Source organism: Canis lupus, chromosome 23, assembly GCF_003254725.2.
Source record: "Canis lupus dingo isolate Sandy chromosome 23, ASM325472v2, whole genome shotgun sequence".
Classification (NCBI taxonomy): domain Eukaryota; kingdom Metazoa; phylum Chordata; class Mammalia; order Carnivora; family Canidae; genus Canis; species Canis lupus.
This window is the reverse complement of record NC_064265.1, coordinates 33,586,637-33,611,368: the sequence shown is the minus strand read 5'-3', so window position 1 is coordinate 33,611,368 and position 24,732 is coordinate 33,586,637. Positions and strand designations below refer to the sequence as shown.

At 38.0% G+C, this 24,732-nt stretch overlaps 1 pseudogene; it reads left to right on the top strand.

Annotated features, from left to right (window-relative positions):
• The first annotated feature begins 5,628 nt into the window (after positions 1-5,628).
• Positions 5,629-10,209, top strand: LOC112661044 (importin subunit alpha-1-like; annotated as a pseudogene).
• The last annotated feature ends 14,523 nt before the right edge of the window (positions 10,210-24,732 follow it).

Genomic DNA, 24,732 nt, shown 5'->3' with positions numbered 1-24,732 from the left:
CAAAAACATGGGGCAGGACTCTCCCTGTGACCTACACTAAGATTCAGAAAGCTGGAGTGTTTACATTTATATTGGGGCATCTTTAAATCAGAGTCAATCAACCAATAACCAAAAACGTATTGGTTACCTACTAGGTACAAGCACTATACTCATACTATTAAAAAAGGAAGATTAGGGCTTGTTCTCAAAGGGTACAGCACTGAGCTAAATTTTGCAGAACTGCTCTGATGTACAGCTCCCATGATGGACAAGCCATAAAATGTCTTCAGTAATTACCGCCTTGCTTATATCAGTGCCCTAGCCACCCAACTCCAATGCTTCCAATATGAAATCCTTCTTCACATCACATTTCTAAGCCTTACCATAAAATGATGCTATGACCTTCTGTCTCTCTTTTTCACACACACACACACACACACACACACCTAGGTGTGCACATATACACACAATTGAAAAGTGGAAAAGTAGGGGGAAATGCCAGACATTGGAGAAAGAGTTAAATAACTGGCATACTAACACAACCATTGAATACTAGAGTCATACTTAATGGAAAGGATGCTGTCTTATGTGCCTAGAATAGAACACAAAAAAGCATGGATACAGATTACACTAATGTTAGCTGCAAAAGCTAACTTGGTCCAAGGGAGGACACTGGAACCTCTTGTAATGAACTGTGCAAATACCTCCTGTTCCCTTTCACTCAGCATGAGATTTATGGTTGTCTCTGAATGAGCCATTCAAGAGGAAGTATTTGTTTATCTGAACAGAAGGATGTCATTATCATTATCATTATCATTCTGAGGAAGAGTGCTTTCATTTGAGGCCTCTTATGCATACCTAGTATACAGTAATAGAGTTCCCCTATGGGAATTGGCAATCCATATTGGGGTTCGGGAGCAATGCCCGGCTATTACTAAGGTATCATTGTCCCCACTTTGCTACTCTGGTGTCTATCCCACAGAAGGTAAGATTCTTCTTTTTGTCCTGAAACAAGATCCAAAAAAACTCAATCATGTCACTTTACACTGAAAGCAGTAAGAAGAAGAAGAAGAAAAAAAAAGACTAAGAATTAACTTATTTGCTTATAAGAATTAGTTCTCCTTTGGTTAAAATGACAAACTAAGACAAAATCCAGCTTTCCTTGGCAATTAACTAATGGGACTTGAAAGGATGTCCTTCCTCCAGCAGGTGTTTTTAGCATACTGAACTAACAACAGGAGATAAAGTTTGTGTTTTTATGACCCAATTTTCAGTGCATACCTTGTTTTGAGATAAGACAACTGATATACTTAAAAAGACTTTCCTTCAATCAGATCTGTACCTATGTTTCTAAAATAAGAGGTTATATTAAAGGAAATTTATGTCCCATTGCCACTCCTTTATAATACATTAAGTACTTTGAAAGTCATTACTTGTTTCTCTTCAAAAGAGAATTGAATTTAAGAAGGAAGCTTATCTAAGTTCTTTAAGATTTGGAAAGTAATTACTGAGATAGGCCTGTATTCATTTCAAGTGAAAATTTTACTTAAGCACCGGAAGCCACATGATTAAAAATGAAGGTTGTTTAAAGTGTTTTAAATTTTATTTCGCAAATTAAAAAAAAAAAAGATGATCCCAGAAAAATGTAGCTTTTCTTGAGATCGTTTTCAAAAACAACCCTCTGACCCAACGCTATGTCCTTGCATAATCACAGCTCTGGAATCAACTTTGGAAGACAGATAATCTTCTCCCAAGACTGCATAGGATGTTCCATTTTGTACCTTAAAGGTTGCGGAACTAGAGATGTCCAGATGATACACAGTGTTTTTTTTTTTTAATAATGTACATTTAAATTAGAGAACAAACATCATCATTTGGGGCCCACTGTAAGTACCTGACATTTATTAGTATCTTTCTTCTTCCCTTTTCGATGGCAATACTTGTTTTGTAGTACATTAAAGCCAATATACTTGAAAAAGATGTACAGGACTACCTGGTAAAGAGCATCTTCCCCTTTATGCCTGGCTACAGACCTATTCTAGTTTAGACAACTCAGATGATAAATTGGCCTCAGTACATCACAAAGCAGTCCTTTCAGAGTATTGCCAGAAACTAAAAACAAGAAATGGAATCAGCTATCAAAACTTTTGGCCTACAAAAACCACCAGGTTCCATTTTGGTTTATAAATTATTTTTACCAAAACTTCAAGGAAAGGATACTCTTATAGAAAATGTTTTAAGGAGGGAAGAAAGGAAAGCCACCAACTAATTTTTCTAAGTTTATAACAAATTTGATAACAAAAATAGAGAAGTGCAGTGCAATAAAAGATAATTATAAACTAATCCTACATAATTATTAATATAGATGGAAGAGTCCTAAATATTAATAAGTTAAACCCAATAGTATATTTTCTTAATTACATCATAATCATTTGGGGTTTAGCCCAAGACGTAAAGTAAGTTCAACATCAGAAAATCTATTAAGATGTAACTCTCGTTAATGAAGTAAAGAGGGGGGAACCTCAATAGGTGCTGACAAGTCATTTGTCAATATTAAACATTCATTCATGACTTATCAAGTGCTTTTAGTGAACTATGAATTTTCATAGGAGGGAATTTTCTTAATATAAGAAAAAAAGTATCCACCAAAAACTAAGAGCAGATATAACATATAATGATAGAAATTTAAAAACACTGTCGTGGGATCCCTGGGTGGCGCAGCGGTTTGCGCCTGCCTTTGGCCCAGGGCACGATCCTGGAGACCTGGGATCGAATCCCACATCGGGCTCCCGGTTCATGGAGCCTGCTTCTCCCTCTGCCTGTGTCTCTGCCTCTCTCTCTCTCTCTGTGACTATCATAAATAAATAAATTTAAAATAAAATAAAATAAAATAAAAATGAAAACACTGTCGTTAAGGTTAGAAATATAATAAAGATACCTCTGCTTTCCCTGCTTTTGTTGAACATTGTTGTGGAGGTGCTAGGCAATGCAGGAAGACAAAGGAGAGAAAAACAAAAAGTTTGGAAAGAAAGACGCTATATTGCCACTATTTGCAACTATTATTTTCCACGTATAAATGTGGGATAATCTATAGACCAAATATTAGAAGCAGGAAGAGAGTTTTTGCTGGCTACAAAATCAATATAATAAAATCAGTAATATTCCTAGCAATAACAATAACCAGCAACCAATAACAACTTTTAAATACAATATGGTGGGGATCCCTGGGTGGCGCAGCGGTTTAGCGCCTCCCTTTAGCCCTGGGCGCGATCCTGGAGTTCCAGGATCAAATCCCGCATCGGGCTCCCGGCATGGAGCCTGCTTCTCCCTCCTCCTGTGTGTGTGTGTGTGTGTCTCTCTCTCTCTGTGCGTCTATCATAAATAAATAAATAAATAAATAAATAAATAAATAAATAAATCTTTAAAAAATAAAAATAAATCAATACAATACAATATGGTGTATATGCACTTGCAATTCACAATAGCAGCAAGAATTTTAAAGAAACTAGGAATAAATCTCACAAAATGTTTTAAGAAACAATTATAAAATGTTATGAAAGCATAAAAGAAGTCTTGGATAAATAAGATATACCTTGTTCATGGACGGGAGACTGAATAAAGATGTAATTTTTTTTCCAATAAGATCAACGTGATTGTAATCCCAATGACAGAGTGGAACTTAGCAAATTGATTTTGAAGTTCATATAGAAAAGTAAATTTCTAAGAGTCAATACAATTCTAAAAAAGAGCAAGGGTAGTGCTCTGGCAGATACCAAGATATCATAGACTTTATAGTAATTAAAACAGGTGGTCCTAGTGAAAAGATAAAGAGATTAATGAAACAAAATAGGAAGCCCATAAATATGGCAAATGATAGAGATTGGCTTACATGGTAGGAGGGAAAGGATAAAATATTGAGTTAAAAATGTTGGAAAATGTGGCTTTCTATCTGGAAAACAAAAACAAATAATAACATTACACTACACATAAAAATGAATTCCAGATGAATTTAAAAAATGTGAAAATCAAAATTTAAACTGCAGAGAAAAAATAAAGCAAAATTAGCTTCCAATTAAAGATAGAAAGTCAAATGCATACATTAGTATTTGCTTCCTCCTTAAATTCTAGTAAAATAATAATCAATGGTCCTCCAAGACATGAAACCACAAAAACAAAAGGAATGGAAAGATTAACAGCAGTAGCATAATTTGCAATCTGAAAAGCAGATGAGTGAGCAATAATTGACAGACCCCCAAGATGCCAAATTCTAAACTGGCAGTGAAAACATCAAGGAACCTGATTTACTGGATAGAATTTCAATTATCAATTGGCTTTTCCAGTACCACTGGATATGAAGAGTAACAATAGTTTATAAACAAGAAAATTGATTAAAGTCTTTTAAAGAAGCAGTTAGACCCCCAAATCATCATCCTCACTCTGTCAGCAAGGGAAACTGCCCATCCCTGACTTTGTGGTTTACTTATGCAGATGATAAAATTAAAAGTCTATGGATTGGGGGACACTAGCCTCGCTGAGGGAAAGGGTACCTTATGAATATAGAAGGATTAAAGTAAACATTTTAATTCTGAAGGTTGAAATTCTTGACTTATTTTCTCCACGTAGTTCCCAGAATTCTGATAGCCAAGCTTTGTATATGTTCCAATCAAGAACATAAAAAGCTCTTCTAAGGAAAAGTCTTGCAAAAAAGATCTAAAGAATATTATACTGGGAGTTTCTAAATATAATTTCCCAGCCTGATCTTCCTCTATAATGACACCTACAGTTAGCAAGTCCCAATCAGGTTTAGTGCCCCACTCAACTACAAGAGTACAGCCAAGGATCCCCAACTTTTTAAAGAAGATCTAATTGAAAGACCAAAGCTAAAAAGCCAATTTGAAAGAAACAGACTCCATGTCAGAAGAAAAAAACGTTTAAAACTCTTATTAGTATCACTACAGACATGAGAAGATACTATATACCTATGAACTAATAACAAGTTACTTTTTTAAATGAAAAGTTTTTTTAAGACCCTTGGATATTAGAAAGCTGATAGAAAAAAAATTAAAAATCTCATTTTGAGGGTTAAAAGATAAAGTTGAAAGATTTTCCCTTAAAGTAAAACAAAGAACTAAAGAAATGGAAGATAAAAGAGAAACTATAAAACCTTAAGAGGAAATTATTGCAGAAATAATTTAAAATTTTTTCCAGAACTGAAGAACATACTTTTTCAGACTAAATGGGCTCAGTAAAAAAGAAATAAATAAAAAAATAAAATAAATAAATGGGCTCAGTAACTGCCCACAACAATGATGACAATTAACATGCATCAAGACACACTATCATGAAATTTCAGAACACTAAAAGATCTTCCAAGCTTCCAAAAAAGGAAATACAATAGCGAGAGGTGTCAAACAAAGAACAATTATCAGAATAGCTTCTCAGGCACAAATAACAACACTCTAAAAGAGAGTGGAGCAATACTTTTAAATTTTTTCTGGAGGAAAATGATTTTCAATCTAAAATTATATATCCAAAGGCTGATCCATGGTGGACGTTTTGAGGCCAGCTGACCTACAACCTATGCACCCCACACCACCTCCTGAGGAAGCCTGAGCCAGTTGTGTAGCTTTCTCCCTCTGTCTCATAACCATGTCCACCAACGAGAAAGCTAATTCACCAGCTGCCCACCTTACTAGACTCAAGAACAAGGGGAAAGATAATACAGAAATAAGGCAGCATGGAATAGAAGTTAACATGGAGCTTGAGGAAAAGCTAAGAATGATGACTAGATGCTGAAAAGGAGAAATTTAAGGTCATTTCCTGATGATACTACCTCTCCCCTGCAGGAAAACTGCAACAACCAGGACACTATAAATTGGTCTGTTGATGACATTGTAACAGCATAAGTAGCAATAATTTGGAAAGCCAGTTCCAGGCTACTCAAGCTGCTAGAAAACTGCTTTTTTAAGGAAAAACAGACCCCCATCACAACATGATCTGGGCTGGTTTGATTCCAAAATTTGTGTCCTTCTTGGGCAGAACTGATTGTCGTCCTATTCAGTTTGAATCTGCTTGGGTCCTCACTAACACTGCTTCTGGGACATCAAAATAGACCAAGACAGCTGTCGTAGATGGAGGTGCCAACCCGGCATTCACTTCTCTGTTGCCATCTTCCATGCCCACATCAGTGAACAAGCTATATGGGCTCTAGGAAACATTGCAGGTGATAGTTCAGTTTTTCAAGACTTGGTTATCAAGTATGGGGCAGTTGACCCACTGTTGGCGCTCCTTGAAATTCCTGATATCCCATCTTTAGGGTTACTTATGTGCCCTTTAAAACCTTTGTCACAACAAGAATCCTGCACCCCTGGTAGATGCTGTTCCTACCATAGTTCGTCTCCTGCATCGTGATGATCCAGAAGTATTAGCAGATACCTACTAAGCCATTTCCTACCTTACTGATGAGGTCCAAATGAATGGATTGAAATGGTTTGAAAACAGGAGTTGTGTCCCAACTTGTGAAGCTTCTAGGAGTTACTGAATTGCCTGTTGTGACTCCTGCACTAAGAGCCATAGGAAATACTATCATTGGGACAGATAAACAGACTCAGATTGTAATAGATGCAGGAGCACTTGCTGTCCCACCCAGCCTACTAATGAATCCCAAAACTAATATTTATAAGAAAGCTACATGGACAATGTCAAACATCACAGCTGGTCACCAGGACCAGATACAGAAAGTTGTGAATCATGGATTAGTCCCATTCCCTGTTGCTATTCTAAAACAGACTTTAAGACACAAAAAGAAGCTATATAGGCTGTGACCAACTATACAAATGGTAGAACAGTTAAAAAATTGTATACCTCATTCATTGTGGCATAATAGAACTATTGATGAACCTCTTAACTGCAAAAGATACCAAAACCATTCTGGTTATTCTGGATGCCTTTTCAAACACCTTTCAGACTGCTGAAAAACAAGGTGAAACTGAGAAATTTGGTATAATGACTGATGAATGTGGAAATTTGGACAAAACAGAAGCTCTACAAAACCATGAAAATGAGTCTTTGTACAAAGCTTCATTAAACTTGACTGAGAAGTATTTCTCTCTAGTGGAAAAGGAGGATCAGAATGTTGTGCCAGAAACCACTTCTGAAGGCTATACATTCCAAGTTCGGATGGTACTCTTGGGGCCTTTAACTTTTCAATTATACAGCTGAGGCAGAAAGTTGTTTGTTGTGTACCCTGTTTGGTAGAAGTTTGTCTACTGTTTCTCTACGAAGAACTCTTTTTAAATGTGTTTCGTTATTGCAGCACTTTTTACAATGAGACTACACTTGAGCAGTTCCAAACTGTACAAACTGTATGAAGCTCCTCCTCTCAGTAGGGTTCTTATTTCTATGTGAAATCTCCTCTCTTGCAGTGCCCAGTAAATAAAGATTAAATTCCACCCTTTTCCTTAAAAAAAAATAAAAAATAAAAAATAAAATAATATATCCAACAAAAGTAGTGTAAGTGTGAGGGCACGATAGGCCATTTTTAGCATTCAAGTTCTCAAAAAATTTCTCTCCCATGAATTACTTTTCAGGAAGCTACTGTAACATAGTCTTTTCCAAAACAAAGGAGTAAAGAAAGGAAGAGGAAGATAGGGATATAGGAAAGGGGAAATCCAATATAGGAAAGGCAAAAGGAAAATTCTTAGGATAACAGATGTGCTGCCAGTGTAAAGGTAAGTAGTTCTGACTGAAGGAGGTTAGAGGCCCCCCAGTGACACTTCTTCAAGAAGATGACTTTGGCAGAATATCTGATATATTTGAACATACTGAGAGGAGAGTTTTATATACTCACACAATTAAATACTATATAAAAATTTAGATGAATCAACACACACACACACATCTCAACATGGCAGATTTGGAAGACAAAGCATTGAGCAAAAAAACAATGAGAGTACTATGAACATTGTGACACTATTTGTATTTTTAAAATAATTCATGGTACTAGAAACACTGTAGGCTTTTGTGGGGGGGTTGGGGAGAACCAAGGTCATAAAGTTCACTTTTCTGTGAAAGTTCACTTTCTTTCACTTTTCTGTGGGAAGGAGAACATGAATGGCACCTGAGAGGAAGAATAAAGGGGACTTCAATTTTAACTGTAAGGTACTATTGCTTTTAAATGGTTTTAAAATCTAAAGCAAAAATGTCTGTGTTAATATTAGTTAATTCTGGGTAGTGAGTATACAAGTATTGATCTTACATTGATCTTCCTACTTTTCTGTATTTTCCTCTTCCAGAAAGGAAAGGAGGAAGGGACTAAAAAGAAAGATAAGTGCTATGATCACAGCCTTTCCAAGGGCCTGGGCTGAAGGGCCAGGAACCAGGGGCCAGATAATATGGGCCCATTCCCATTGCTCCTGCTAGCCTAAGTCTTCTCTTCATCGTGTTCAGTATCTTGCTTACAACAGAACACAACTGTTCTGCAAGGTGCATGTTTCATTTTTCAAATAAAATCCCCTTTTAAAATCTCGGCTTTTTTTCCCCTCAACATAGCCATTGAATTGTGCTTCATCAACAACCCATGAGTAGAAAGGCTGTGTCACTCCCTTTAATAGCAGAACACTGAGACCCTGAAAAGATGGTTTGAGAGAGGGCTTGGCAAATAAAACATAGTTTACCATTCATATTATTACTTAGTATAGCTGTTACTTTGATGGAAAAATATGATTAGCCACCAACTCTCGCTTGCTCTCATCTACATCTGGCAAAGTGCTGCCATGCTTAAATATCCTACCCTCACCTGGTGGCAGCTACCTCAAAGACAAGTACCTAGGAGGAAAGCAACATGACTTGAGGTTGCTCTGTCAATATCCCCTAAAAAAATGATAGGAAACATAGTGATCAAGGGGCTTGGGAGAGGGTAATGCAAAGAAGGCATTTGTTCAGTTAACATAGAGATTTGCCCTTGGCCATGAAAGGGTCTGCTAAATACTCAACTTCAAGTGCATGTTCACATTTTCTGCAGAAAGCCAAAAAGCTGAGCCTACAGATACCAGTGCGTATGGTCTCAGATATACTCGAAATAGTTCATCATCATACTCTTTCATTTGATTTGGAACTGGAAGAATTGCAAAGAAGACAAAATGAAAGGTACTGGACAGTTATCCTTTCTCTATTAAAAAAAATAACTTTGAAGTTTGGTGAGAATGTTGTGTGCTTGGGTTCAGGTCAGTGCTTATATTCACTGACGCTTGATGGATTTCTGGCTTCAAATGTTTTATCAAGACAATCCACCTTGTAGCAATCTCCAAAGAAGACTGTGTGGCTCTATTAAGTCCGCAATTTGCTTTTTAAAAGTGACTAAATATGCTTTTTCACAACAACGACAAGTCATCTCCCTCCTGGAGCCAACAGAGTTTGTCACCCAGCTTCCCTCGCCTTTCAAAGCCAGCCGTCAAAAAGCAAAGGAAATGTCATGACTTTGGAGCGGTCAGAAAGCTCTTAAGTCGCAGTGCAGGCTATTTCTCCTTTTGTGGCACAGAAAAGAGTGGACAGACACAATGAATAAATAATCCCATTGTACTTACAAATGTGTAACAATCCTTCAAAATGAGGTGAGGAACAAAGATAGGAGATAGCAAAGCAGCCCTGGTCTTAACAGCTTGCAATTCCAGAGCCTAAACTGCTTTTGCAAACACACACACACACACACACACACACAGCAACCATGAGAAAATAAAAATTAAAAATGGCATCCGATTCAGAATGCCAAGAGGCTCAGCCTAAATGGCCTTCTGTATAATTCACTTTGGACACCTTCAGCCTCAGTGGCTAAAGGCAGCCGGTCTGGGCCAAGGTTAATACCTTAAACTATTCAAAAGAACTGACTTTGAAATAATCATCAGGGTCACCGTTTGTTGCAAAAAACACCTCTTCATCATTTTTACTTCACCACAGCCCTTCCTTTCCCTTAAAAGAAGCCTTGTTGTTTGATGTTCTAGCATTTGTGAAAGGCCTCCGTTTTTCATCTCTGGTACCTACATCCACCTGCTCCCCACCTTGAACTGCAGAATCCAGGGCAATAGCAGGGTGTGCAGTAACAGCAGAGAGGGCCGAAGGCTGGCGGGAGCAGCCAGTACTGGAGACACAGATGGCAGGAGTGCAGGCCAGAGATTCAAGGGTTCACAGAAAACTCAGGGAATTCCAGGAACCCAGAACTGCAAATGGCCTTAAAGAACTAACAACTGCAAACTTTTAATTGTATTTTTAAAGAAAGTGGGTGGAGTGATGCAGCTTGGCAAAAAAAAATAATAATAAAATAAAATAAAATAAAATAAAATAAAATAAAATAAAAAACTCTATGTTAATATAGAGAGCAGATTTTTGTACCAAAAGAGTGTTTTATTCTCTCTTCAAAAAACCAAAAAAGTTGGGCAGCCCCAGTGGCCCAGCGGTTTGGCGCCGCCTTCGGCCTGGGGTGTGATCCTGGAGACCTGGGATTAAGTCCCACGTCAGGCTCCCTACATGGAGCCTGCTTCTCTCCCTCTCCCTCTGCCTGCGTCTCTGCTTTCTCTCTCTCTCTCTCTCTCTTGCTCTCTGCCACGAATAAATAAAAAATCTTTTAAAAAATTAAAAAAATTAAAAACCTAAAAAGTGTTTTTTTCTTACTTAGTAGGCAAAGGAAAAATAGAATTTGAAAAACACAAATTTTTGGTATGGAAGCAGGATTGCCCAGTGTTCCTCTGTGATGGAAGGGGACGTGCGCTGGCCTCATTCACACCCTACAGAGCTTACTACTCTTCTTAAACCATGCCTGGGTTCCAAATTTGATACTCCCATTGATGTAGAAGAATATCTGTCATAAGAAAACCTACCACTATGTTTAAACACTTTTCTTCAACAAAGAAAAGTTCAAAGAATTGTATTTAATACTGCATGAAATATATTTTCCTTTCTTCCATTGATTTACTGATTTTTAGAGCAATAAATATTTATTAAGTACCTTCTAAAGTCCAGGCACTGTGTTGGGCATAATATAAAATTATATATAATTTTAGGTGTCCTATATAATTTTGAAGAAGACATGGCCTTTGCCCCCTCAGAGTTTATCATCTCAGACTGCATTAGAAGAAAGAATGTTGCATGAGGCAATGAGAAAATCCTTAGCAGCCAGTCAGGATTAGTGACCTCTCAAAATTAGATACACAAATGTCTACTTGTTCCAGTGAAAGGCTGTCAGTGAACCCAGAGTTTTTCCTTGGTCTGTTTTTGGCTACTTCTTTGCCCAGTTTCATTAAGTTTTCATCCCCAGCTGCTGCCAGAGTCCTAACCACCTCAGGGAAACCAGAGAGCCTGAACTTCATTAAGGCAGCAAAGAAGATAAAGAATATGGCCTATAGTTGTTTCCCAAACTGTGTGCTGGGGTACCCCAGGATGCTATAATAAACGCACATGGATAGCTTAAATTTTCAAGGGAAACACATCCATATGTGTTAGACCCTGTGCAAACTACTACAAATTCATATATATATGTATATAGATAGATGATAGATAGATAGATAGATAGATAGATAGATAGAAAGAGAGAGTTTTATTTCTTATATCCCTACAGTTCTAAGTGTTAACATTTTTCTTATGAACTACATTATCATTGCATTTATCATTACACAATTATTTGAAGCAATCTAAATTAGCATATATTTGACATATGATTATTAAACATACTGCATTTCAATGAATCTACTACATAGCTGATTTTAAAACACATTTTTTATGTACCTCTAGAGGGAAAAATTTCTGCCAATTAAAGCATGATGTAATATTTTCTTACCACTTTGGATTTTTTTTAGATTTATCAGAAGAGCTCTTTTAACTTTATTTTTTTCTCTTTTAACTTTAAACATAGATTTTAATTATATATCATTCTTATGCATTCATAAAAAGGATAATATAAGTGAAATAAATTGGCTACAGTACTCCTACAACATCTTCACAGTCTTAGTCTAGGTCTTCTGAATCAATTTGCAACTGAGATATTAATGATCACAGTTTTCTACCCATTATCATCCTCTGCGCTACCAAGAACATTGGAAAAGCAACATTTCCCATAAAAATGCTCCACTATTGTCTCTGGGATTTTCTTCTAAGCCACAGACACCATTCTGTAAGTTTTTATTCTGGAGCTTTCTTACTTAGAATTGTCACACTATAAAACAACTTCATGACTGATACCTAATTGAAAAAATTAGAAGATGCCATTGACTATGAGACACATCTTGATTTCGGACACAATCAATACTCTAATAGACATAATGATTATGTCTGTAATGCTACCCTGGGTAAAAAAGAAGCTGCACGCCAGGGACAAGGGACACACATCAATTTTGATGAAAGTGAAGAGTCATTAACAAACTTAGTAGTGAAAGGATTTTTAACCCAGTCATTAAAGCTAGTCACTTTCTCAATCCAAAACCTTGTTTGTTGCCACCACCAGATATTTATCCATCATGAAACAAACAAAGTATACCTATGTTTTTAAAGTAAGAGGAAATGAGAAAGGAGAATCTACAGACCTCAAGTATGTTCCCAGGCAGATAAACATTAGGAAAGAAGACATAAGGAGTCGGGGCACCTAACCTCTCTATGTGCCCTTTTGCTGCATGGAAAGTCACCAACTATCCCCAGGAGTATGCATTCACTGGTCTGAAGACTATAACACCAAGGTGACTTGATGTCTAAAGTGTAAAACAGTGAAACCTCTTAGAGGTCTGGCCTGGAATGGGTGGACTGACTCCTTGCTCCTACATGCCTAGGACACCCTAGGACTCCCTCAGGAAAGCCACAATGTCTTGAGAGGCCTCAATTCCCAGAAACACTGTGATCCACCAAGCTGAAATAATGCCAGGTTCTCCCTCCATCCCATGGGCCAAGCAACCAATACTGAGACAAAAGAAGAATCCTGCCTGGTACTTTAGCAAGACAAATATTGACATTTTCTCCCCACATAGAGCTCCCCTGCTTCTGTCACAGTTTTTGTTCCAAAGACCCATCACATAAACATCTAGCCAGGGAGCATGCCTAGATGCTTATGAAAATGCATGATGTTTTAAAAATGTTCTTCTGTGTTTTAATCCCCCTTTAAAATTAATGTTCCTAATTCCTGAGGCTGCCGAGATAGGATCTCAGCCATCTGCCCTTGCTGGTTCCTATGGCATCCTCTGATTAAACAAAGGGGGCCAGCTGATGGTGCCAAGGTTTTATTTTACAGGAGCCCATATATCCTCCACAGGCCTCACTGAGGAATAGGAGATTTTTTTCAAATTGATTTTTTTTTAACTAAATGAACAAATTTTCTTCCTCATCTCCTCTTGATTAGAGAGCTGGAAAAGAGACTCCCAAGACTTCTGGTATTTTCCATACTCACAATTAGACATGACTTCCTCCCAGCAGCTCCCTATCTCTGCCAAAATGGTGTTTCCATGTTTGCACAATCCTTTGTCCACTCCTTTGTCATTTCTCTAATACTACATACTATATGTACAGTGACTTCTCTGAGAATTCAAATAATTTCAAACTGTAAAACATGAAATAAAATAAATAAAACCATCCTATAGAATTTAGGAAGTGAATACGCTACTCCATGGACACATCTCATCTAACTACTTTAGCAGATTCAAGTTTTTGCAAGACACAAAATTATAGTTACCAAAAGAAATGTAACTTCATTTTCTGACTCCATTCAATTTGATCTCCCATTTCCATCTGACAGCAGCAAACAATTTAGTCACATCCAAGTAAATTCAAATTAGTGATCACTCACACATTTTAAGTTTAACTCAGTCGAATTTTGTGGGTACCTTGTCCTCCATCCCACCCTAACCCCCTTGTGTATCCCCTTTTTACTGAGGGTAGGTGCTAAGTTCCAGAGATAGTCCCAGAGTTCAGGATGTGGTAGTGAGCATGGAGAGGACCTCTGGACCATAGCCACCATCATCCATCTGTCAGCACCCACATGAGCTCTTCACCTTTTATCACCCATTCATATACTTCTCCTGGGCACATGGGGGCTTTCTGATGCTCTCTCCCCAAACAAACATGTTCTGATGCCATTGTGGCCTAGGGAATATTAGCAAGGCTGCCATTTCTAAAGTTCCAGATGATAAATAGGTAATTTCTTGGAAATCCAAATTTGGAAAACCAAATTTACCCCTCCTAGGTCCACCCCCAAGGCAGTGCATAGGGAAGGAATCTCATTCCCACTTCTAACTTCTTCACTCTTTCTCAACTCCATCTCCTTCCCTCTGGACCCCTATCGCCTAGGGCACCAGTTCTCAATAAGAGTGGTACTATCCCCCTGGCAATTTTGAAAATCTGTGAGGGCATTTCCCCAAGAACATTTTATCTTGAAAGCTTTCAAGTCTGTGAGAGAATTGCAAGAATAGAACAATAGTTATCCTGATGAACAAGAAATATAACATTAATACTATTACTTATTCTACAATTTGTTATTTAAATATCCTCAATTAATCCAATAATGCTCTTTGTAGTTGGTTTTGATTCCATCCAGGATTCAATTAAAGATCATACCGAATTGAGTTATCAAGTCTGTTTCATCTCCTTTAATCCAAAATAGTTCTGGCACTTAGTGGGCAGGAGGCATGAAAAATAGTCACCTCACAATGCACGGGATGGTCCCACCAATAAAGAATTGTTCTACATCCCACATGACTTTTGAACATTTCTGCCAGACGTTCATGTCAGTTTTTAAAATCACTTATATGGGGATCCCTGGGTGGTGCAGTGGTTTGGCGCCTACCTTTGGCCCAGGGCGCGATCCTGGAGACCCCGGATCGAATCCCACATCAGGCTCCCAGTGCATGGAGCCTGCTTCTCCCTCTGCCTGTGTCTCTGCCTCTCTCTCTCTCTCTCTTTGTGACTATCATAAATAAATTTTTTTAAAAAATTTTTTTAAATCACTTATATGGTGGGAGGAAGCTTTTGGATATGATGAATATGGTTATGGCATAGACTATGGTGATGTTTTTAGGAGTTTATACTTAACTGCAAACTTATAAAATTATACATATTAAATACATACAGCTTTTTGTATGTCAATCATACCTCAATAAAGTGTGTTTTAGGCAAATAATAATAAAATGTAAATGAAAATTTTTTAAAGAAAGTAACAAATAATTTATAATTATCTGCACTTAGATCCTAATTCCATTTTACATACAAACACAAAGTAATTTTTATACACTTTGAATAGACACTGAATTTTCAGGAATAGCAACAATATAAATTAAGGGAGGGCTGTACCCTATTTTGTTAGGAATTTTTTCAAGAGTTTGTTTCCAAAAAGTGTGTCACTATCATGGTAGTGTCATTCATAGTAATTAAGTCACCACATGATACCTCTATATCAGTCTGTGTTCAAGTCTGTCACTTTCACAGCAGTTCTATTTTCAAGGTCAAGCATCCAACTACTACATCCTTAGGACATCCTCTAGTGTAGTAGTGTCCAAGCACTTAAATGTTGAAACGCACATTCCTTTGCTTTGACTTTATTTCTCCTTTGCATTCAGTTAGGGTGTTGTATTGGTTTTTCCTTTTTGTATTCTGTAGTAGGAGGTCCTTGCCTATCATTTTATTTCAGGATAATAAGGGGGATTTTACAATCTACCACTTATAAAGAGGAGTTTCAAATGAATTGTTTAAAATGTATAAGGTAATCAAGGAAATGTATACATAGTAATTAGGGAATTATTAATTATATTTAGATGTAATGCTCAGAGTTATGTTCTCTAAAGCAGTCTTTTATTTTAGAAGATTGCATACAGAAGTATTTGCAGCTAAAATACTCCCCTTCCTGGTCTGCACTCCTTCACGCACTCCATCAGCAGTGTCCCTGTCTGGCACCTCTCCAGGGAAAGCCTCGCCTCCCTAGTGGAGAAGATGGAGCTAACCCAGAGAGAATAAGCTCAGTGCCCAACTCCAGAACTCCAGATGGGACCAGATGGACAGAGGAGCCCTTCCTCCTGAACAAAGCCAATCCCCTCCCCAAACCTGGGTCTAACACCTTCCCCTCTAGAACCCTTCCCTTTGTTTATCTCCAGCTGCACTAAAGGTCTCGCTCCCTCTGTGCCCTCTCCCTAGTTCCTCTTCCCACTTAAGCTACCCTCATGGCTTCCCCCTCCCTTAGCCCAATCAGACTCCCCATTTGTTTTTACTTGCTCCCCATTTACACTCAAACCTGGTTTCCTCTACCATGGTGTCTCAGAGCTGCTCTTACAAAGCACACCAATGACCTTGACTGCCAGAACCCTGAGTGATGACAAAGTAGACCTTACTACCAAGTTTCGTGTATGTTTTCCTGCAATGCTCCCTCACATTTCCCTCCATGGCCACTTCTCTCTTCCCTCCTGCCCCCAACACTCCTAGAAGCTTTCCCTGAACCCTCAGGTTCATCTGTGTGCCCCTCCTCTGGCACTCCCAGGACTGGCATTCACCCCATCTTAACATTTATCATATGTTAAAAGAATCTCATGGAGGGCAGAGACCAGATCTCATTCACCTGTGTTCCCCCAGGACCCAGCCCAGGGTCTGTCTGGCACACGGTAGGCCAGGTGTTTGCTGGGCTGGGCTGAGCTGAATGTCTGAAGGCAACACACTCAAAAATGTGCTGGCTTGCTCTGGACACTTTGTGGTGACACAACCACAAGTTTCTACCGAAGTTAGATATTCACAGTTTGGTACTGGCACCTGTGAAGGGTCATTACAGACTTCAGGAACTCTTCAATGTGATCCATTGACCTAAGAGATTTTGAAAGAAACAAGTCTCCATCTGTCCTCAGGTGACATTTCAAATAGCTTGAGTCCCCATCTCCACATATACACTCACCAAGAGTGTATGTGTGATAAGGCAAGGAAGGTTGAGGCAATCTCACTTAGACCACATATAAAAGGAACATAAAAGGCCTATCAATCTCCTCTACTTGTGTCTGGACATTGCAGTTGAGAGTAAAAACCAAGTGTACTTTCTTCTACCACATATGCCTCCTCTACTATCAAGGGTCAAGGGGAATGGATATAACCTATCCAGGGCAGGGGCTTTTCTTCTTCCTCTCCGAATGCTCTCAGCAACTTGCTTAGCTCCTTGGCTCAGAAGAGGCACTCAATAAATAAAATGAAATTTATTTTTTTTAATAAAATGAAATTTAAACCAAAATCATGAAGTTGTACACCTCATTGTTTTGGGGTTTTTTTCTCCTAAGAGCTAAACTTTCAGGGAATAAAATCATACATATCTTTTGATTAGTGATTAATGACAGACAATTCACAATTCCTTCCCGCATTAAAATTATACTTTAAAATGCAAAATTAGTCAACTCTCTCACTTGGGGAACAGTGGGGCTTTCTGGAATCCAACCAAGTCTGCCTCTCTCAGTACATTTCCCTGCTAGCAATGCTCTTAGGAATCAAATGTGGTTTATTTCATTTTAAGTCGCTTTTTTTTTCAATTCAGGAAAATGAATGTTGGAGCCAGATAAGAAACTATAGTCTGCTTTCAAGAAGGTTACAAGAAAACTGCATCTTGCATTACTAATCCTTTATCTTCATGTTAACAAAAAGATTACTGACACATTTTTGAATGAAAGAAAATAAAATAGCAAATGCATCTTAGGAAATGTGTAACTTTCATGCAACACACAAATCAGTTGTTAAATATTTTTTAAATGAAGGAAAATGCATAATAAATTTTTTCTTTGGAGGTAAAGAAACCAACTTTTGAGGATAAGAGAAAAAAAAGAAAACTAGGATTGGGAATCATCCTTTCACAGAAAGGAGGATATGAATTAAATGACTATACCTAAAACTTAATAGATATCATGTTTCCTAGAAATGATTTTATTAGCCCATGTAAGTGTTGTTTTGTGAGAGGAAACATTTCAGAGGCTGTCTCTGTATTTCTCTCCTACAAAGTCAAACTCCATTTCCCAGAGTTCCCTGAAGAAGTTTCTGGAAAACAGAAGTCAGCCAGATGCATTTACCCAAAAACCTCAAGAACACCACCAAAGATAGAAAGGTGACTCAAACCAATTAGTAGTGCTGACCAAACTGGCCCCACAGCATAGGGTCAGGTTATGACCCCCATCCTTGGCAGTAGACAGACCTGCCCTCACTCTCACTCACAAACTGGACGCCTTCAGCAAGTTTCCTAATCTCTCTATGCTTCAGTCTCCTGACCATTTATAAATTGGAGATAACAATATACCTACCAACAGAGAATTAAACAAATTAAGGGTTGTTCTTAGAATAGTGCCCAGTACCTAGTAAACACTAAGTATTTGATAGATTAAATAACTGAGGAAACACAGTTGCACACAATAAAAGATAGTTACTATTTTTGAGCAAGGAAAAGAGAGCCTGAGAGCTGCAGATGACAGGGTGGAAGGAGGATGAAGGAAATAGGATTGGTCCCTCCCTCAAAAGATGACAAATGCCACTGACAGAATTCAGAAGATCTGGAGGGGCATCTGGTCAAGGGATTTGTTTTTCTTTAGAAGTGGTCAAAGATGCTTAAGTCTACTAAAAAAATGTTATTTTTCAGTGATAGAATGATAATCTAATAAGAAGAAACACTATACCAAAGTTGTTCTGAAAACTTTATATATCATCTCACCTGATCTTACAACAGTTCTACAAGGTAGACATTATTATCCTCATTTTACAGATGAGGAGACTGGGGCACAGAGCAGTTAGGTAAGCTTCCCAAGGCTGGTAAGCAAGTTAAAAGTGAATATTTTTTAACCTTATCCTCATTACCAAATATATACATGACAATTTTTCACTGAATTATCTCATTTAACAAATATGAGACAAATGTTCTTTATAGATGAACCTCAAGGTAACTATGACACATGTATTAGCATGTGTCAAAAATACAGTATATTCCTCTACAACTCATGTTTCTGTAATGCAAATTAGTTCATACAAGACTGGAAAATAGAAAAATGATGTTAATTTAACATAGAAGTCATGTTACTTCATGTACAATTTTTGCCAACATTTTCATGTTTCTCAGCAAATATAGTAAGCTAGAAAGAAATATGCTATCTCATATGATATCCACAATTCATCCAAAGTTCTTTCTACCTTCACTGTGTCAGATGTGCTATTGCATGCTTCTTTCCAGCTTTATTTTCCCTTGTTTCTGCAACTCGTCATCATCAACACTTCCTTATCTGTACTTCCATTGAGCAATTTTTTAGGGTAAGGCCCAGATTTGCTGCAGTATTTTTCATCTATCAGGGATTTAACATGTCTTTTTTACTGTGCTAATATTTTTACTAGAGTTGCAGTTGGTTTTCAGTGTTATGGGGACAAAGTTGTGAGTAGTCTGTTTCTTACCTCATTTTCCCACAATCCTTGTTATTTCTAGTACATGATTTTGTAAAATGTAGGTTTTTTTCGAGAATGCTCACATCATGTTATTACAGAAATGCCTGTATAAGATAAAACGTTTGAACTAGCTCATCATTGTCTTTTGTATATATGTCATATTCTAATCAACAACAGCAGTGGGTATGTTTTGTAGTTAAGTATTTTTTAAGATTGATTTGAGAGAGAGAGAGAGCTTGCACTCACACATGAGCAGGGGGAGAGGAAGAAGCAGAGAGAATCTCAGACAGACTCCCTACTGAGCACAGAGCCCAACAAGGCAGGTCTCAATTCCACAACCTCTGAAATCATGACCTGAGCTGAAAATAATAGTTGGATACTTAACAGACTGAACCACCCAAGCACTCCTTTAGTTTAGTTTTTAATGGTCTGAAATGACCAATAAGCCAATGTTTTTAGATTTTTTAATTAAGCCAGAAGATGGAACAAAATAAAATCTTCAGGAAAAATTATTTCAAATGCTTCTCCCTTGTCAGATCTAATTCTATCTTTGTGGAGACTCAGTTATCTGTTCTCCAAGAAGGTGGTAGCAAGATGGTCTGCCACCAGTCCAGACACTGATTAGGCCATAAATACCAAGGTGAGGCCACTGAGTCTTATAGGGCTGCACTCACTTTCCTGCATCCTCCTCCTCCTGATGCAGAAGAACCAAAAATCCTGCCAGGGTCACAGAGGAGCCTTATCACTTCTTCGTCTCCTCTTCCTCACATACACAGCTGGAAGAGGAAGTTAAGGTCCAGCCTGTTCTACAGATCTGACTATATCCATCCCTCAATACATCTTCCATTTTGTTTCTCCACATGGTCAACGAGATGACAGTAAGAACTCCAAAACTTTGATTCTTGGAAGATATGGGAAAAGCCACTTAGGTCTCAGGCCCATGCAATATGCTTTAACCCAGCCTTTGCCACAGAACCTGAAATATCAGCTGTTTCCAGAGAATCTGAAATATCAGCTATTTGTGCTGTCCTAAGGGACTGGGGGATAAGGAGTGCATATTACTCAAGGTTCTCCAGAGGAATAGAACCAGCAGGATAGAGATCTGGAGAGAGAGAGAGAGAGGTGTAAATAGATAAAGACAGAGATTATAAGGAATTGGCTCATGATTATGGAAGCTGAGAAGTCCCACAATATGCTTTTTATAAGCTAGAGAACCAGGAAAGCCAGTAATATAATTCAATTTGAGTCCAAAGGCCTGAGAACCAGTGGAGTCAATAGGTTTAAAACCTAGTCTAAGGACTAAAGAAGATAAGAGATGTCCCAACTCAACAGTGAGGCAGGAAGCAGAAAGGGGCAAACCCCTCCCTCCTCCATGTTTTTTTTTCTGAGTCCTCAGTGGATTGGATGATACCCATCCACACTGGGGAAAGCAATGTACTTTACTGAATCTACTGATTCAAATGTCAATGTTAATCTTATCCAGAAACACCCTCACATTCATACCCAGAAATAATGTTTCAGTTGGGCACTGTTTGCCCAGCTGACACACTAAATTTACCATCACAGGAAGTGACTGGTAGGGCAGGATTCAGGCACATTTAGGTCTCTAGACATGATATGAATATATACCACAAACTATGACCCATAACAACAAACACAAGACTGGAGCTCAGCATTATAGAATGATATGTATATATTACTGGCCCTCCAGCTAGGTTACGAAAATACAACAGCACGTCTTTAAAGTCATAGCCTCAACATAAGTTCCCCAGAAGCAGCAGTGCTTGCCTCTCTCACTACCTGTGTGCAGGCCGAAGCTTCACCACCCAACATACTTTCTCAACCCTAGAGAAAATGCTTAGGAAATGAGCAACTAATCATCCTAATAGTTCAGATGATGTTATCATATTCATTATTTCCTTACAAAAACATTCCCAAGGAATCCGCTGAGTGTTCACCATTTGAACCTTCATATTGGAGAAAGGTTAAGAGGTCTTTTAATTCTAATTAAACAATCAGTAAACTCTGAGTAGAAAACAACAGTGGAAGAAACTGTATTACGCATGAAGAAAACACTTAATGAAAGGAGCCCTCTAGAGAAAATAATAATAATAAAGGGCAAGGACTGTGGAAACTGAGACATTCTGTATAATAAATCACCATATTTATTTGCCTGGCCAGTCTTATCCTCTGGAGACACCCCTTCCTTAGTCTATGTGGACCTGAGAGGCTGTCAGTCACAGGGAACTCCCTCTCCCTCCCCCATCTGCACAGGCATGGGCTTGAAACATAGCCCACCTACTTCCCAACCCACAATTGTGATTTGCTCAGGGACATGCATGTGACACAGGTCAGATCAATCAGATTCTTCACCAGGACTTTTCTGGTAGAGCCAGAAGGAATGTTTCTTGCCTTGAGAGTCATCATGCTTGTAAGGAAGTAAGATTGGAATCTTCACCACCTTACCTGAGAGGAGGAAAGGAAAAAAAAACATCTCTATCATGATAAGGGGGGGGAAATGAGGTCAAAAGATAAAATCAAAACTAAGAAACTGCATCTGAGAAAGTTCTGTTGACAGCTAATGGTCACCTGGATCCAAGTGAGCCTCTTATCCAGAAATAACTCTGGACTTCTCAGTTCTATGGGCCAATAAACTCCCTTGTCTGCATAAGCAATTTGATAGTGGCCTCCTCCACTTATAACTGAAAGACTGCTGGCTAATACAAGGGCCTTTCTGCTACCATTCAAAGATGAATTTATCAGGACAAGAAAGACCCCACATCCAGGAATTTTCTGGATAAAATGTCCTATTAAAATAGCAATAAATCACCTTTTATAGAAGTCTAATGCAACCCACCTAAACATCTTATTGTCATATATTACTTCTCACGAATGGACTTAGGTGTGCAGTTTAGGGTTGCCTAAAATAGAGAAAAAAAATGGAAAAGGGTTCTACAGAATCTCCAAATATCCTTCTAGGGGAAAAAAACTGCAAGGGTTGGGTGTTCTAGAATGTCTCCTCTACAACCTGAGAGACCACTTGCGCTCAGCTTCTAATCCTGCTTTCCCAAATGGACTAATTAAAGAACAAAAGGAGCTAGCACTAATTGTCACCTGAACTATGCCAAATACTGCTGAGTATTTAACACATATCTTCTAGTCTTCATAGCAACCCTATAGGATAAAAATTACCCATTTTGCAAAGGAAACCAAGTCTCAAAGGTTTAGTGACATGCCTAAGGCTACACAGCTATTACATGGCAAAGCCAAAAATTAAAATTTGTATCTGTATGAATCCAAATCCCATGTTCTTTCCAGTTCAGGAAGATAGAATACCCACTACCACTACCATTTCTTGGAGGACACAATAAGCATGATGATGTATGTAGAAGAAAAGCCTCAATTCAGTTGACCCATCATTTGTCAGGTTTGCCAGTTGTTCTGGGGAAAGACACATGCATCAGGATCACGACCCTCATCTATTCAACAAGAACTAACAATCATGAATATGTATTCCCCTAATGTGGGAGCTGCCAAGAATATCAATCAATTCATAACCAAAGTAAAGACATACTTAGATAATAATACACAAATAGTAGGAGACTTCAACACGGCACTTTCTGCAAATGACATATTTTCTAAACACAACATCACCAAAGAAACAAGAGCTTTAAATGATATACTGGACCAGATGCATTTCACAGATATATACAGAACTTTGCATCCAAATGCAACTGAATACACATTCTTCTCAAGTTCACGTGGAACTTTCTCCAGAATAGACCACATACTGGGTCACAAATCAGGTCTCAACAGATACCAAAAGATTGGGATTGTCCCCTACATATTTTCAGACCACAATGCTTTGAAACTAGAACTCAATCACAAGAAGAAATTTGGAAGACTCTCAAACACATGGAGGTTAAAAAGCATCATGCTAGGGACGCCTGGATGGCTCAGAGGTTGAGCATCTGCCTTTGGCTCAGGGCATGGTCCTGGAGTCCTGAGATGGAGTCCCACATCAGGCTCCCTGCATGGAGCCTGCTTCTCCCTCTGCCTGTGTCTCTGCCTCTCTATCTCTCTGTGTCTCTCATGAATAAATAAGTAAAGTCTTTTTTAAAAAAAATAATTAAATAAATAAATAAAGAGCATCCTGCTAAAAGATGAATGGGTCAACCAGGAAATTAGAGAAGAATTAAAAAGATTCATGGAAATTATGAAAAAGATACCATCATTCAAAATCTTTGGGATACAGCAAAAGCAGTCTTAAGAGGGAAATACATCACAATACAAGCATCCTTCAAAAAGTTGGAAAAAACTCAAATACACAAGATAACCTCACACCTAAAGGAACTGGAGAAAGAACAGCAAATAAAACCTACACCAAGCAGAAGAAGAGAGTTAATAAAGATTTGAGCAGAACTCCATGAAATAGAGACCAGAAGAACTGTAGAACAGATCAACAAAACTAGGAGTTGGTTCTTTGAAAGAATAAGACAGATAAACCATTAGTCAGTCTTATTAAAAAGAAAAAAGACTCAAATTAATAAAATCATGAATGAAAGAGGAAAGATCACAACCAATACCAAGGAAATACAAACAATTTTTAAAACATATTATGAGCAGCTATACACCAATAAATTAGGCAATCTAGAAGAAATAGATGCATTTCTGGAAAACCACAAATAACCAAAACTGGAAGAGGAAGAAATAGAAAACCTGAAGAGGCCAATAACCAGGAAGGAAATTGAAGCAGTCATCAAAAACCTCCCAAGATACAAAAGTCCAGGGCCAGATGGCTTCCCAGGGGAATTCTATCAAATGTTTAAAGAAGAAATAATACTTATTCAACTAAAGCTATTCCAAAGGATAGAAAGGGACAGAATACTTCCAGACTCGTTTTATGAGGCTAGCATCACCTTCATTCCAAAACCAGACAAAGATCCCACCAAAAAGGAGAATTCTAGACCAATATCCCTGATGAGCACAGATGCAAAAATTTTCAACAAAATACTAGCCAATAGGACCCAACAATACATTAAGAAGATTATTCACCATGACCAAGCGGGATTTGATTTATCCCTGGGATGCAAGGGTGGTTCAACACTCATAAAACAATAAACGTGATAGATCATATCAACAAGAGAAAAAACAAGAACCATATGATCCTCTCAATAGATGCAGAGACAGCATTTGACAAAATATAACATCCATTTCTGATCAAAACTCTTCAGAGTGTAGGGATAGAGCGAACATTCCTCAGCATCTTAAAAGCCACCTACGAAAAGCCCACAGCAGATATCATTCTTAATGGGGCAAAATGAGAGCTTTCCTCTAAAATCAGGAACACGACAG